This window comes from Aulonocara stuartgranti (genome assembly GCF_965226115.1).
Source record: "Aulonocara stuartgranti genome assembly, chromosome: 3".
NCBI lineage: Eukaryota > Metazoa > Chordata > Actinopteri > Cichliformes > Cichlidae > Aulonocara > Aulonocara stuartgranti.
The window spans coordinates 18,559,376-18,573,004 of NC_138941.1; the positions used below are offsets into that span (position 1 = coordinate 18,559,376).

At 43.3% G+C, this 13,629-nt stretch overlaps 2 protein-coding genes and 1 pseudogene across 4 annotated transcripts in view; 1 reads left to right on the forward strand and 2 right to left on the reverse strand.

The window, feature by feature from the left end:
* Window positions 1-13,629, reverse strand: part of LOC309700493 (uncharacterized protein) — a 2,098,293-nt gene that overhangs the window by 270,166 nt on the left and 1,814,498 nt on the right. The window lies entirely within an intron of this gene.
* The window catches only part of LOC309700563 (protein NLRC3-like), a 69,411-nt gene that overhangs the window by 18,322 nt on the left and 37,460 nt on the right, over window positions 1-13,629 (reverse strand). The window lies entirely within an intron of this gene.
* Window positions 5,765-10,955, forward strand: LOC309697468 (neuroligin-2-like; annotated as a pseudogene). Its single transcript, XR_014280756.1, has 4 exons — window positions 5,765-5,803; window positions 7,508-7,661; window positions 8,447-8,813; window positions 9,119-10,955. The product of XR_014280756.1 is annotated as a neuroligin-2-like (transcript).

Here is a 13,629-nt window from a genome sequence, read left to right on the forward strand (position 1 = left end):
CCAGTTCACTGACTTACATTTATTCCATGGACACTCACTCTAACCTGAAGCACAGCTACAACCCAACATTGTTGAGGCCTCATCTCCTCCTTTCCTGACTGTAGAGGTTAAATATGCAACAACCAACAAATAAAAGAATTTGGTTCATTTCAAAGAAACTCACACGGTGACCAAGTAAAGTAACCGTAGTAAAGGAGACAACATCCCGTTGATGGTGGGATTATTTGAAAGATTTGCTTTAGTCACGTCACCAAATGCAGTTGAACCACCCGTGGATCCATGTTTGACCATTCTACCACTCTGAGCTCTGCTTTTGAATCATTTTATTATTATCATCATTCATTTATTCATTCTTTGGAGGGGGGCTATTTCCTAATGCCGCCCTAATAAGCTGATGTTCAAGGGGAAATATAACAGAAACTCTTTCAGTGTTATTCATTAATAAATTAACAGATAAACTGTGAAGAAGAAAAAAACTGAGATTTAAAGGAGAGAGTGAGAAACTTGATCATCCATCCTCATAATACATGTTTATCAGTATCTGCTGTGACCATACTGCAGTAATAACTACAAGTCTACATTTCTGTGACTGTTGATCAATCACAGCACGAATCTGAGCTCATCTCTGCACACAGAGCAGCTTCAGCTCTGGGATAAACTGCTCGCTTCACGTCCTTCTCAGCTCACAGACACTCATCCTGATATTTTCCTTTAACATTTGATGGTATAATTCATCTGAGTTTACACTTTATCTGCATAAATACAGAAAAACAGACCCAAACACCAGAAACCATCAGTTTCACGATCAACGGGAAGTGGCTCAAACGTCACAGTTTCATAACGTCACCCTGAACTCCACTCACGGAGTTTCTGTCGCCATTGTAGTTTTTAAAGTCCCGTGATAAAGGCGGGTCTTTCTGTGAATCCGCACGCTCATTGGCTAATAGCTCGAGATTGACACATCGTTATCCAATGAGCGTGCGGGAACTTCCGACATAAAGTTGTTTCCTTTGAAAAACCAAAGTCTGATTATTTTTGCCTCCACTGACAGAGCCTGTTGTTCCCGCCACAGAGACACAGTAATGTCAGAGCGGTGTTAACACTCACCCTGCCTCAGCACAGCTCTCACTCTCCTCCTGCTCTCTCACACTAAACGGAGGCTCAGCTAAACTCACTTCCTCTCTACTTACAGGAAACCAGCGCTCAGAGGAGCCGACCGGCCTCACATTTCACCCACAGACACGAACAGCGTGGAATTATTTTATGTCATAAGAAGAAACATATTCATGTTAACACTCACCTGCCTCAGCTCCACCTTCCTCCTCCTGCTTTCACTTTCACTGCTGCTCCCTAAACACAGAGGATGCTGGGACTTGTAGTTGTTTCCTTCCGGTGCGGTCTTCCTCTTTGTTTGTTTGTGTTTGTGTTCAAGTTATTTCGATCATGTAAACATCAACATTAATTACAACAATTAATTACAGCAAAAACCATCATTATAATTATCTTGATTGATATTGTAATCTCAGTTTTCAACACAATTGTTCATTAACTTAAACAATGTTACAAGATAAATATATATTCTTAGTGCTTATTTTCTGGATAGATTGTTTTATGTATTTTAATAAGAGAGGCCTTTATAAACCAATCGCAGTGTGTGTCTGGCAGGAAGTGAAGCAGGAAGTCTGAATATAGCTTGTGAGCTTGTGAGAGACATTTCAAAATGAAAACAGAGGAATTAGAGAATGAAAGTGCAAAGTAATAGTAATGAAAATGATATTAAATAAATGTCTTAGTGTGTTAATACAGGTGCGCATGGACTTGCTCAACCTCCTGGAAGAATACAGCAGAAAAATGATAGATTAACAGAATTGGGAGGAAAACAGGCTTTGGTTTAAAATGTCACAGCTTCACCTCCCATCCTGTCCTTATCCTGAGAAGAAGCTTAAAGGACAGTTAATCTCCTGATGAAGACAGAAGACAGAACAACACCGTGGACTTGAAGAATTAACAGCAGGCAAAAAGACAGTGCACCTGACCTACAACACTGAAGGGTCCAGCAGCATGTATGTTGATGGAAACATGCGCTCTGAATTACAAGCTGGAAAGTGTACCAGTGACATGACTGTGTGAAACCACTGGATGGGACTGTCTGAGTTCATATTTGCCATGCTGGGAGTTAAGCGCCAAGAAAAGACTGAAAAGAGGAAGAGAGAAGAAGAAACAGCTGATGTGGGCCTGTGTTTGATTTGGGAGGCCACACAGGAAGTTGAGAGAAGAGGGGACGAGGACCGGTGAGAGGTGAAGGTTGGACGTGTTAAAGTGACAGCATAGGAAAGTTGGGTTGAACATTGAGGCTGAATTTGTGGGTTTAGAAACATCCAGAGCATCACAACAGAAAGGTAAATAAAAAAAGAAAAGAGAGATAAAGAAATAAATAAACTAATAATACATAAATGAATAGAAAAATATAAAACACACATGTAGAAATTGTCACATGTGAAATTGTTTTTGGAGAGAATCAGAAGTGAGACAGTTTGAATCCACAGTTCAGCGCAAAGATGCAGGAATTAAATCTGATTATAAAAACACATCGAGGCAACGAAGACCAGCTTACACTCAATATTAATATGAACACTCAACATACACGCAATGAAGACATGCTTACACTCATGAATGTGAATACATGACATAAATGCTGAATGGTGTAGATTTAACACACTTAAAGGCTGAAGCTGAGGAATAACTCAGGAAGTTGCAGGACAATAGAGCGACTTTTGTGACAAGGAAAAAGAGACTGGGAGGACCAACCAGGGATTAGAAGCTTAAAGCAGGTTTAAAATAGTGAATTAGAAGTGGTTTCCAGCTGATTGAGCAAAAGAAGTGACGACTGTAGAAATAAAAATAAAATAATAATAATTGAATTATGCAGCAATGTTTTGAATATGCATTTCTGTTGTCAGGGCAACTTCTCGAGATGTGACTCAATATGCAAATTAGTTGAATGAGTGGGGACAGAAAAAAAAGAAAAACTCAAGTTTCCTGTCTGAGACATGAGTGAAGTTTGCATTGAGAGAAATATATCTGTGACTGTGTGAGAAGAACTGTTTGGTAAAATATATGATAGCAGCCGCAGGACAATTAAATAAAGTCTGTGACTAAGTGCAGTCGTGCAGATCTGGAGAAGAAGTTTATAATTTAGTGATGACACATTGTTATAAAGTGTTTAGAAAGGGCTTAATGGGAATATTACTGTTGGGCAAACTGTGCGGCTTTAACAAGATTTTCTGTGTATTTAGCAGGTGAAACTCTGTCAGCTGACTTCAGACTGTCAGGAAGCTGAAGAACCTGAGGCCAACCACTGAAACATGATGTGGGCAAAATGAACAGAGGGAGGGATTTTAAAGGTGAACATTTAGGACTTACTGCAAATGTTACTATGTCAAAGTTACTGTGACTCAAACAGAGGAAATTCTGATTTTTTTATTTCCACACCCAGCATGTTTTGGGTGTTATATGCTATTAAATACTTTTAAATAAATTAAAAAGTATTTAATAGCATATAACACCCAAAATATGCTTCGGTTCACATTTAACTCCAGAAAATCATCAATCAAAACATGGATATTACCTGACCACAGATTCGTGGTGACGTCACTGCTCTTTTAACTGTTCGGTGTCTTTGTTTGTTTGCTGGTTGTAGAAATGGTTTATATGAGCTTTGAGCTGAGAGTCAGAGGTTTCTGTGGACACTGCTCATGTCGGCACTTATATTTCTGACCTTTTCTTATAACCGATTAAACATGATCTCCTCCCTTTTGCCCCCATTTTTGGTGGTGTAGGTACAAATGATCAGGCATGACATTCTCATAATAAATAAGATACTGCAAATAATTATTTCTGCATTTGTGCGATTGAAGTGAATTGAAAATGTGTATGAAATGACACTGTTTTAAAGATTTGGCCTAAATAATTTTGGAGTGAATGAGTCTAAACATGATGACCTAACTAGTGATACCCTGTCACACACACACACACACACACACACACACACACACACACACACACACACACACACACACACACACACACACACACACACACACACACACACACACACAGCATGTTATGCCAGTTTCAGCTGAAACTATGTTTCAAACCATGTTCCGGGTTTTTAGTTCACCATTTATGAGGCTTCAAGAAGAAAATAAAAGACAGATCTGAATGTTTGAAAATGTTTTGGAAAGATTCTGTAAAGATGAGATGAAAAATACTCAAAGGATAAATTTAATTGGTTTATTATTTAGATAAGTTGAAAAAAGTTAAACAAGCAAGTAAATGAAGAAACAAGGCAGAGGAGAGAAAAGCCCAACAATCCCCTCTGAGCAAGCAGTTGGCGACAGTGGGGAGGAAAAACTGCCTTTAAACGGGCAGGAACCTCCGGCAGAACCAGGCTCAGGAGGGGACAGTCAACGGCCGGGACTGGTTGGGGGGGTTAACAGAGGTGGAGCAAGACGAGGCTACATCAGGTGAGGAAGCAGTAGCGTCTCTCCTCCGGAACAAGTGGAACCATTTTCTCTTTTTTTTCATGCACTTTTCCACGAGCGCTTTTTTCTCCAGGATGAGATTTCTCAGCTCATCGATGGTTTCTGCGTTTTGTTCTTCAAGTTTCTCACATCTTTGTTCCACCTCTTCCAATGTTGCTTGTTGTTCTTCAAGCTTGTCTTTGAGTTGTTTGGATGTTGCCTCCTGTATCAGCTTGTCCTTGTGCATGTCTGCATTTCTCTGTTGGACCTCTTTGTGCTTGTCTTCTAACTGCTCGTTTCTTTTCTGGATTTCTTGGAGCGTGAGCTGCAGGTCTTCATGTATTTTGTCTTCTTGTTGTTTTTGCGCCTGCATTTGAGTGTTTTCACGCTTCAAGTTATTGAATTCCACCAAAATCCCCTTAACGAGCTCGGAGTTGTTTCTCGCTATCTGATCGATCCTTCTCTGCATCTGTGAGCAGCGTTTCTCCAGTTTGTCCTTTTCTTCTTCCACTTTAGTTGCTTTGTCCTCCAGCTGATTACAAAACTCTTGCAGTTTTAGATTTTTAGACTCAAAGTCCTGGACGATACGTTTTCCTTCTTTCAGTCTTTCTTGCTGTTGCTCTTTCTGTTGAAGAAGGTCTTTATTTTGGCGCAGTGTTTCATCCAGGCTTTCTTTCAGCATGCGGTATTTTTCCTGCATGCTCTTCAGTTCGTGCTGCATGTCTCGTTGCTTTGTGTCCTGCTCTTCCTTCTGTTGGAGGAATTCTTTCTTTTCTTCCACAGCTTCATGGAGCTGTCTTTGGAGGAGCCGATTTTTTCGGTCCATGTATTGGAGATCCCGTTGTATCTTATCAGTCATCGTTTTCTTGTCTTGGAGCTGGTTGGTCATTTCTTTTAGTTCTGCACTCTTTTGCCTGTTTTCTTTAATGAGGTGCACAATCTGCTCTCGGCTCTGCGCAAACTTGATTCCCCAGCCCTCATTAATAATTTTTATGTCCGGCTGGCGCTGTTGTCTTTCTTCCAGCTCTTTATTTTGGGCTTCCATTCGTCTACATTTGTCCTCCAGTTGAAGTTTCTCTTCTTCAATTTGTTGCATTTTTTTCTGGAGAAGGTAGTTTTCCTTCCTACTCTCCTCTAACGCCCTTTGGAAGGATGAGACGCCATTTGGGGAAATTGGCCGGCCACGCCAGGAAGGAGAGGCGGCGTAATCTTTTTGAATTGGTTGTTTTTTTCTTGGAAACATGTTGGAGTTTCTATACGATGACTTTGAAGAGCTTGTGGTGAACGTTTTGTAGGCTGCAAACACAGATGCTGCTGAAACGAACTAAAACTTGCTGTTTCTCACCCCTACTTAAGGAAAAACATCAAAGGACTTAAGATTCTTAAGATCTATGACATCATCACTCCCTAAGCCAATGAGATTGTCACAAGACATTTTGGAATGGGGTATTTTTTTTTTAACTGTTTTCAAACTTAACGTAAAATTTCAGTGTTTCCTGGTTGTGGACTATTGGTTAGTCCAGCCGATTAAGAAATTAATTGTCACAAACATCACTAATATTATATAACAGACGACAGAAAACACGAGTTTTTTTTCTACTCAATAGAGGTATAATAAAAGTTTTTTTAATTATCCTACTTTTTATAAAAGAGAACATTTATTAAAGATTATGTATTTAATTAAAAAACTCTGTTCATCTAAAGCAGGGGTCAGCAACCTTTAAGACCCAAAGAGCCAAAGAGCCATAATTGGCCTATCTGGGGTTGAAAGGCTCGATAAATGCACGGCGTTTCGCCGGGTACACCGGCTTCCGCGAGTGTGACGCTTATTTTGAGCGATGAAAAAATAACAAAATATAATTTTATTTGTATATTGCAAAATCACAATAATCTTCCAATTTAGAACTACAAGTTAAAAAAAGAACTAACATAAATAAAATACACTTCAGCTAATTTATTTTCACAAACCACGCGGAGCCGCACTATAAGGACTAAAGAGCCGCAGGTTGCCGACCCCTGATCTAAAGGGTTTAACAAAAAGGGGGAGCTTCCTGCTGGAAATTGAAATGTCCCCATGTCCCCACTGGGCGATCGTGGCTCAAGAGTTAGGAGTTCGCCTTGTAATCGAGCCCCGGCTTGAACAGTCTCGGTCGTTGTGTCCTTGGGCAAGACACTTCACCCGGCAAGACACTTCACCCGTTGCCTACTGGTGGTGGTCAGAGGGCCTGGTGGCGCCCCAGGGTGGCTGTAGCTACATCACCAGTGTGTGAATGTGTGCGTGAATGGGTGGATGACTGAACGTGGGTGCTTAACTAGTTAAAAAAACAAACAAACATCTGTCTCTTATTTTTTATGTCACACAGGAAAGAAGCTTCAATGTCTGATGAGAAGACATTAATTTGTTGGTGTTTGTGGTGTTTGGTGCAGTTTTCTTGTTCTCTGGCTTGTTGTTTATTTACAGTGGAGATGAAGATCTCTAACAAGTTGATTTGTTCACATTTGCACATCTTAATTTTTAAGAGGAATGTGTTTTTTTGAGTTTGTACACTATATGCATGTAAGGCAACCGTTTCCTTTTTCTGTATTTTTGTGTGCTGCTCTTTTAACAAAAGGGGAACAAAAGACATTTAAATCGACCTCAGATGATTTGTTTAAATTTTTACAAGGTCTTACTGAGGTGATGCAAAGTGAAACATGCTTCTTTTTTGGTAATGTGCTGGAAAAGCTTGAAAATTGACCTTGAATGTGCTTAAAAAGTGCTTGAATTTGACCCTAAAAATGTGTATGAACCCTGCATATATTGCAGTATTTACAGTTTATAGTAGAAATTTCATGGCAACAGCTAATCTTTATTTTGTTTACTGGGAAATGAAATGCTGCCAATTCACAAAGCTGTGCTTCAGCTGCACTTCCTGTTGTAGACTTGTGATGCACACAGGCTCTGTCCCAGCACTCAGCATGTTCTTCCTTATTTGCTCCACCAGGGGGAGCTCCTAAACTATGTCATCTTGATAGGAGTGAACCAGGGAGAGGGGCTGAAGTTTGTGGACGACAGTGAGGACAACGACGGCATCTCAGCTGCGGCGTTCGACTACACCATCTCCAGCTTTGTTGACAACCTCTACGGCTACCCAGAGGGTGAGGACGCCACCTCTGTACACTGCCACTTTTTCAGTTATTCCATTTTACAGCCTCCTCTCACTTAACTGCATTTTGCAGCATCATCAGGTTTTGTCTCATTAGGAGCCGCGTTTGTTGATTTGTTCGTTTTTTTCTGTTTGCTGTATTCATTAAAATAAACGGATAATCGTCAAAATGACAAATGTGGACAATTATCAAAGCTTACATTACAATTCTGACAGCTTGAGTTCACATGAATTTTCAAAAGAATATAAAAAGCTGTGAAAGTGCTTTAAGCGTTTAAAACATGCGAGTAAAGAATGGAATCAGTAACATGTGAGCCCAGTGAAGTGCATCAAACAAGACAAGCGTGCTAAAGAGAGCCACTCATCCACATCACGGCGTGTCTGCGCCTTAACCTTTGAGGCTCTGTGGGCAGTAATGCTATCATCCCCCAGGTAGTGGGCTCCCAATCTCAGTGTCGGTGTTTCTGACAGATCGGCCTGCGAACCCCTCACAGCCGGACCACAGTCACAGTACAGACATGTTTGGATAATGCAGTCATGCTTCCTCTCTGCTGCCTGTCACTCCTTCTGTTATCAGAAAGACTTTTTTTCCTCTCTAGATTTCTCACTCGCTTCCTGGCTCTTGGTTCATCTCACCAACATTTGCTTTGGTTTCATATCTGTTGATCAGACCGATCTCTTAAAAAATGTCTTGCACTGCTGTTACTTTACTCTTAGCAGTTTTCACTTTTATCTTTCTTCCCCCTCCTTTTGTCCCCTCCTGTGCTTCTTCACCAGGCAAAGACATCCTGAGGGAGACCATTAAGTTCATGTACACAGACTGGGCGGACAGGGACAACGGCGACATGCGGCGGAAGACTCTGTTGGCCCTGTTTACGGACCACCAGTGGGTGGCACCAGCTGTGGCCACTGCCAAACTCCATGCTGAGTTTCAGTCCCCAGTTTACTTTTACACGTTCTACCACCACTGCCAAACCGAGACGCGGCCCGAGTGGGCCGACGCCGCGCACGGAGACGAGATACCTTACGTGTTCGGCGTACCGATGATCGGTGCCACGGACCTGTTCCCGTGCAACTTCTCCAAGAACGATGTGATGCTGAGCGCTGTGGTCATGACTTACTGGACTAACTTCGCAAAGACTGGGTAGGCCTCATGTCACAGTAGTGTAAACTGTACACATTACTGTATGTTCTCTGATAGCCTTCTAGTCATGTTGAATACTTGAATCTAGGTTGCTAGTTTAATTCCCGTGTGGCTTTGAAGAATTGAACATACTGGTTCACCAAAAGCATCCAGATCCCAGAGCAGCCGGTTGGTCTTAGATAGTTTAAAGGTTGCACAGAGAATGGGCCTCCTGTCTGTATTCAGTGTATTGATGCCACATGTTACTTATAATGGAGACTGAATATAACTTTGAACTGAAACGTTTAACCTTTATGCTCCACCAGGGACCCCAACCTGCCCGTCCCTCAGGACACCGAGTTCATTCATACCAAGCCCAACCGCTTCGAGGAGGTCATCTGGACCAAGTTCAACTGGAAGGACAAGCAGTACCTTCACATCGGTTTGAAACCTCGTGTCAGAGACAACTACAGAGCTAACAAAGTGGCCTTTTGGCTGGAATTAGTCCCTCATCTTCACAGCCTGCACGACGTGCTCTTTCCCACCACTACGCGCTCCCCCGCAGGCTGTGACCCCGGCACCATGAGGCCCAGAAACAACGTTCCTCGAGCCACTCGTCATCCTTACCCTACCTTCCCATCAGATCCTGAGCCCGAGGGCTCAGAGCGCCCGCCCCAGGACCTCTTTCCCAGACACACCCGCGACTACTCCACCGAACTGAGCGTGACAGTTGCAGTTGGAGCGTCGCTCTTCTTCCTCAACATCCTGGCCTTCGCCACCCTTTAGTACAAGCGTGACAAGCGGCACGAGATGCGCCGGCACCGGCTGTCCCCTCAGCGGGGCGGCCCCGCCAACGACCTGGCTCACAGCCAGGAGGAGGAGATCATGTCCCTGCAGATGAAGGACTGGGAGCACGACGCTCACCACGACATGGAGCCCCTGCGACCCCACGACATCCTGCGGCCCGCCTGCCCTCCCGACTACACCCTGGCGCTGCGCCGCGCCCCCGACAACGTGCCGCTGATGACGCCAAACACCATCACCGTGATCCCCAGCACCATCACCAGCATGCAGCCTCTTCACGCCTTCAACACATTCCCCTCCACCGGCCACAACAACACCCTGCCCCACCCCCACTCCACCACCAGGGTATAGTAGGGACAGGCCCGACACAGCGCCACCTAGGGACCAGGAACACTGGCTCTGCTTCCGCTCTGGAAGGGAGACCTCTAGACGTGGGCCTTCGTTCTGTCCTCTTATTCTCTTCTTTCTCCAAAAGCAACTACACCTGCTGCGTCATGTGCTGTGAAACTTGGCAGCTCCCTCCACTGGTGGCATGTGGAGGTGCAACTGAAGTGTCCAGCAGCAGATGAGCAGTTTGGGGTGGGTGACTCAGATCTTTCAAAGATACTGTTTTCAAAGACGGTCTGCTGTTTCCAGGCTCAAGACCTCCAACATTTGTCAAAGGGACGAATGCTCTCTCGCTCCTCGCTGTTTTCTCTTTTTTACGTTGGCGTCATCTCTTTTTCCATCTCCTGTGTGTTATGTGCACATTATGCTTCTCTTTTCTACATCCGTGTTTTATTACTGCTCTCTTCCTCTCATTTGACACGCCTCCCTCCTGCTCTTCTCTAAAAATTCCCGATCTGCTGAGCAGTCTGGAGGGGGGAGGCGTACACTAAACATATAACCATGAAAACACTGATATCTTTCATTCGACCAGCATTTTTAGGTGCCAAGTAAGTACTGCTGTGTTTCATTTCTCATCGAGGGAGAAGAAAAACCAAAGAAAAATAGAGTTTCGCTATTTACCGTCAACTAACAGAGTTCTGTCATGTTCTCATGACAAAGTGCCAAACTGGCCTCAGTCGTGATTTTCTTTCTTCCATCTTCTCTCTTTTTGTTGTTTTGTTTGAAGCATTTGTTAAATTGTTGTTTTTTATTGTGTGGAAAGAATTTTTCTGAAAATATAGATATAGAGAAATGATATTATATATAGTTCTATATAAAATGTGTACAAAGGAGAAAGTATATAAAAGGGTTTTCTCAGTGGGGGATCTATGCATGAATTATTTTTAAAGACGCGGGGAAAAGGACACTGTACCTGTCGATGCACGTTTCCCAAAATCTAAACGAGTCATATCGCTCCATGTTTGCTACTTTTGGTTTTAGGTTTTCTCCCGCAGAGTAAGAGCATCGCAGGAGCATCGCAGGAGCATCGCAGGAGCATCGCAGGAGCATCGCAGGAGCTCCTGAAGTCAAACGACGCCTCCCAGCACTCATTTATTAAAACGGAGTCGATGCCAAAAGTCTTAAACGTTAGAATCAAAGCAACAGCTGTGAACTCAGTCATGGTGTCATGTGCAGCCTCCATCTTACTGTCACTGATTTTTAATTTTAGGGTACGTGAGGTAAAGCGTCCGTCGATGTAGCTTGATTGTACAAAATTATTTTTCTACGTTATTAACAAAACAGAGCAGAGACTGATGCTGCTCCTGTCTGACCCCCTTATGTCTGCCACATGTGTATTCTGACTTCATATCATCACTGCTCCCTCCCTCCTCCTCTCTCCATCCTACACCGCCTTTGTTATTTAACACCGACCCCCCCAAACTGATAATCAGACAAATTCCCAAACAGCTGACTTCACTGTGTCGACACCGTTCCTGACTATTTCTGACCTCAGCTCAGCTCTGCTATTATCCTCACATTAAGGGTTCGTTCACCTGCCTGCAGATGATCTGTGAGCTCGTCGGTTGTAAATTAAACTCTAAGCACACTGAGGGTAACCGGGAGGCGTTCAGGGCCTGCAGTGCAGAGCTGCAACATGAAAAAAAGGGATGGGGGCTCAGATCTCCTGAACAGGGTGGAAACAACACGGTGGGTTTGTGCTGTTTGTGATTCCTGCTCCGTCACTCTGGTGGAGACGACTGCAGCTCAGCAGCGCTCCCTGCTGACCCTCTGATGAAGATGTCAACAGTATGTAAACTGAGCTGACGTGCTGCTGTTTGAGCCCACGTGGTAGCGTACGTCCAGTATGGGAGAACTTAGTCACCGGTGCTGTCTTTGCTTGTGCTCTAGCTTTAGCCTGTTTGATTGTTTGTTTTCTATTTTATTACTGCCTAAAAGGGGAGGTGGGGGAAACACATGCCTGACTTCTCCTGTCAGAGGTTTTGTAAGCTCAGTGGAAGGGAAACGTGCACAAAGTAAATCATAAAACAACTGAGTGGGGCTGTGCTGCAGGTGGATCAGTGCTGTGGACAGTAGCTGTGGAAAAGAGACTGGACAAAGACTCTCAGCCTTAAATACAGGACAGAGGATGATCCGATCATCTTTCAGCTAACAGTGTCGAGCAGAAGGACGGCCGGCTGATGCGTCCGTACGAACCCTTTTGTACTCACTCCTGTGTATAAGGAGGTGGCGAGGGGTTGTGTAGTTAACCTCAGTGATAGGTTTGTAGCATAAACCTATTCGTTGGAACGTTAAGGACAATTTAATTACATAGCAAAGCAAGACACGAGTAGGCAAAGTTCTTCATGTTTATTGAGGTTACATGAATATACATATGACGTTCATTAACATATGACGTCTACATATAAACAAAGAGTACGTTGCCTGTGCGTGCGTGTGTGTGTGTGTGTGGGGGGGGGGGTCAGAGTGTGACCCCATAAAGACTTCCCTAAACCTGCTGGTCTGGAAGTCCAGCAGTTCATCTAAACAAAAGGCACTTAGCCTAAATCAGATATAGATACATTTATCCTAAATGAACAGAGGGAGTGACTTTAAGTCTGATTTCAGACTATGTCAGTATTAGTTAAGCCAAGAGTCGGGCAAAAGCTTTATGGCCCGGAAAGTTCTAATTCCCACAACATATTGTTGGATTAGTAAGCAAAACTTTTCTGTGATGAAGATTTTTGGGGTTGTTGTTTTAGTGATGGGTTCATTCTGTCAGTTAGCTTTGGCTTGTTTTCTTATTTCAATAGAGGGAGTTTTACTAAACATGGACATGTCGAGGAGCGGCTCATTATTTCTGTAACAGTGCACTTAGAGAAAACTGTCAGGTGTCGCCCCCTTTGGTGATGATGTTTTGTGCTCTGATGAGCTAATAATCAGCTCTCTTTTCCTCCTTCTTTGTTCTAAGCAGGCCTGCAAGATTGAATTAACAGCGCTGTAAAACATTGTTGTGAGAGCAAATATAAGGTGAGCTTTTCCAGATTACAATGGGCTGAGGGAAAGGTCACCTGTGGGAACCTGCGAGTTCCTGTCTAAAAGGATTGCAGCGAGTCAATCCAGTCCAAGATCATAAAGAACTCTTTTTCTAAAAACAAAAGAAAGAACAAATAAATGAGCTCATATTGATGAGGGTGGAGACTCTGATGCTTTGTGCGTGAGGCTCCACTATCAGCAAGATCTAGTGTGAATGTGTGTGCATGATGTGTGTGACTGGACTGTGACTGGACTGACCATGTGGACTAAAGTGTTGACTGAGTTGACACTGAGACAAAGACTGGACCAACGTTAGGATGAGTAGATGCTGACAAACAATTCACGACGCCGGTAAGAAAAGGGTGGATGCTTTGCTTTGCTTTTGGCAGGAGCAGGAGCACAAGAGAGAGAGGGAGACCGAAAGGTTCACATGAGAGTGGAGCTGCAGACTCCACCCTTGGGCGGCTAATTTTGGGTTGCTGATGTTTGCTTTAAGAAAATGTTGTTTTATTGACTGGGTTTAGATGATGGTGTCACATTATATTGTTGGGAAAATGCCAAATGCTGAAGGGGAGAAAATGTTTGATATTACTGATGTTACCATTAACCAAAGCAGGCCACTGTAGAAGTC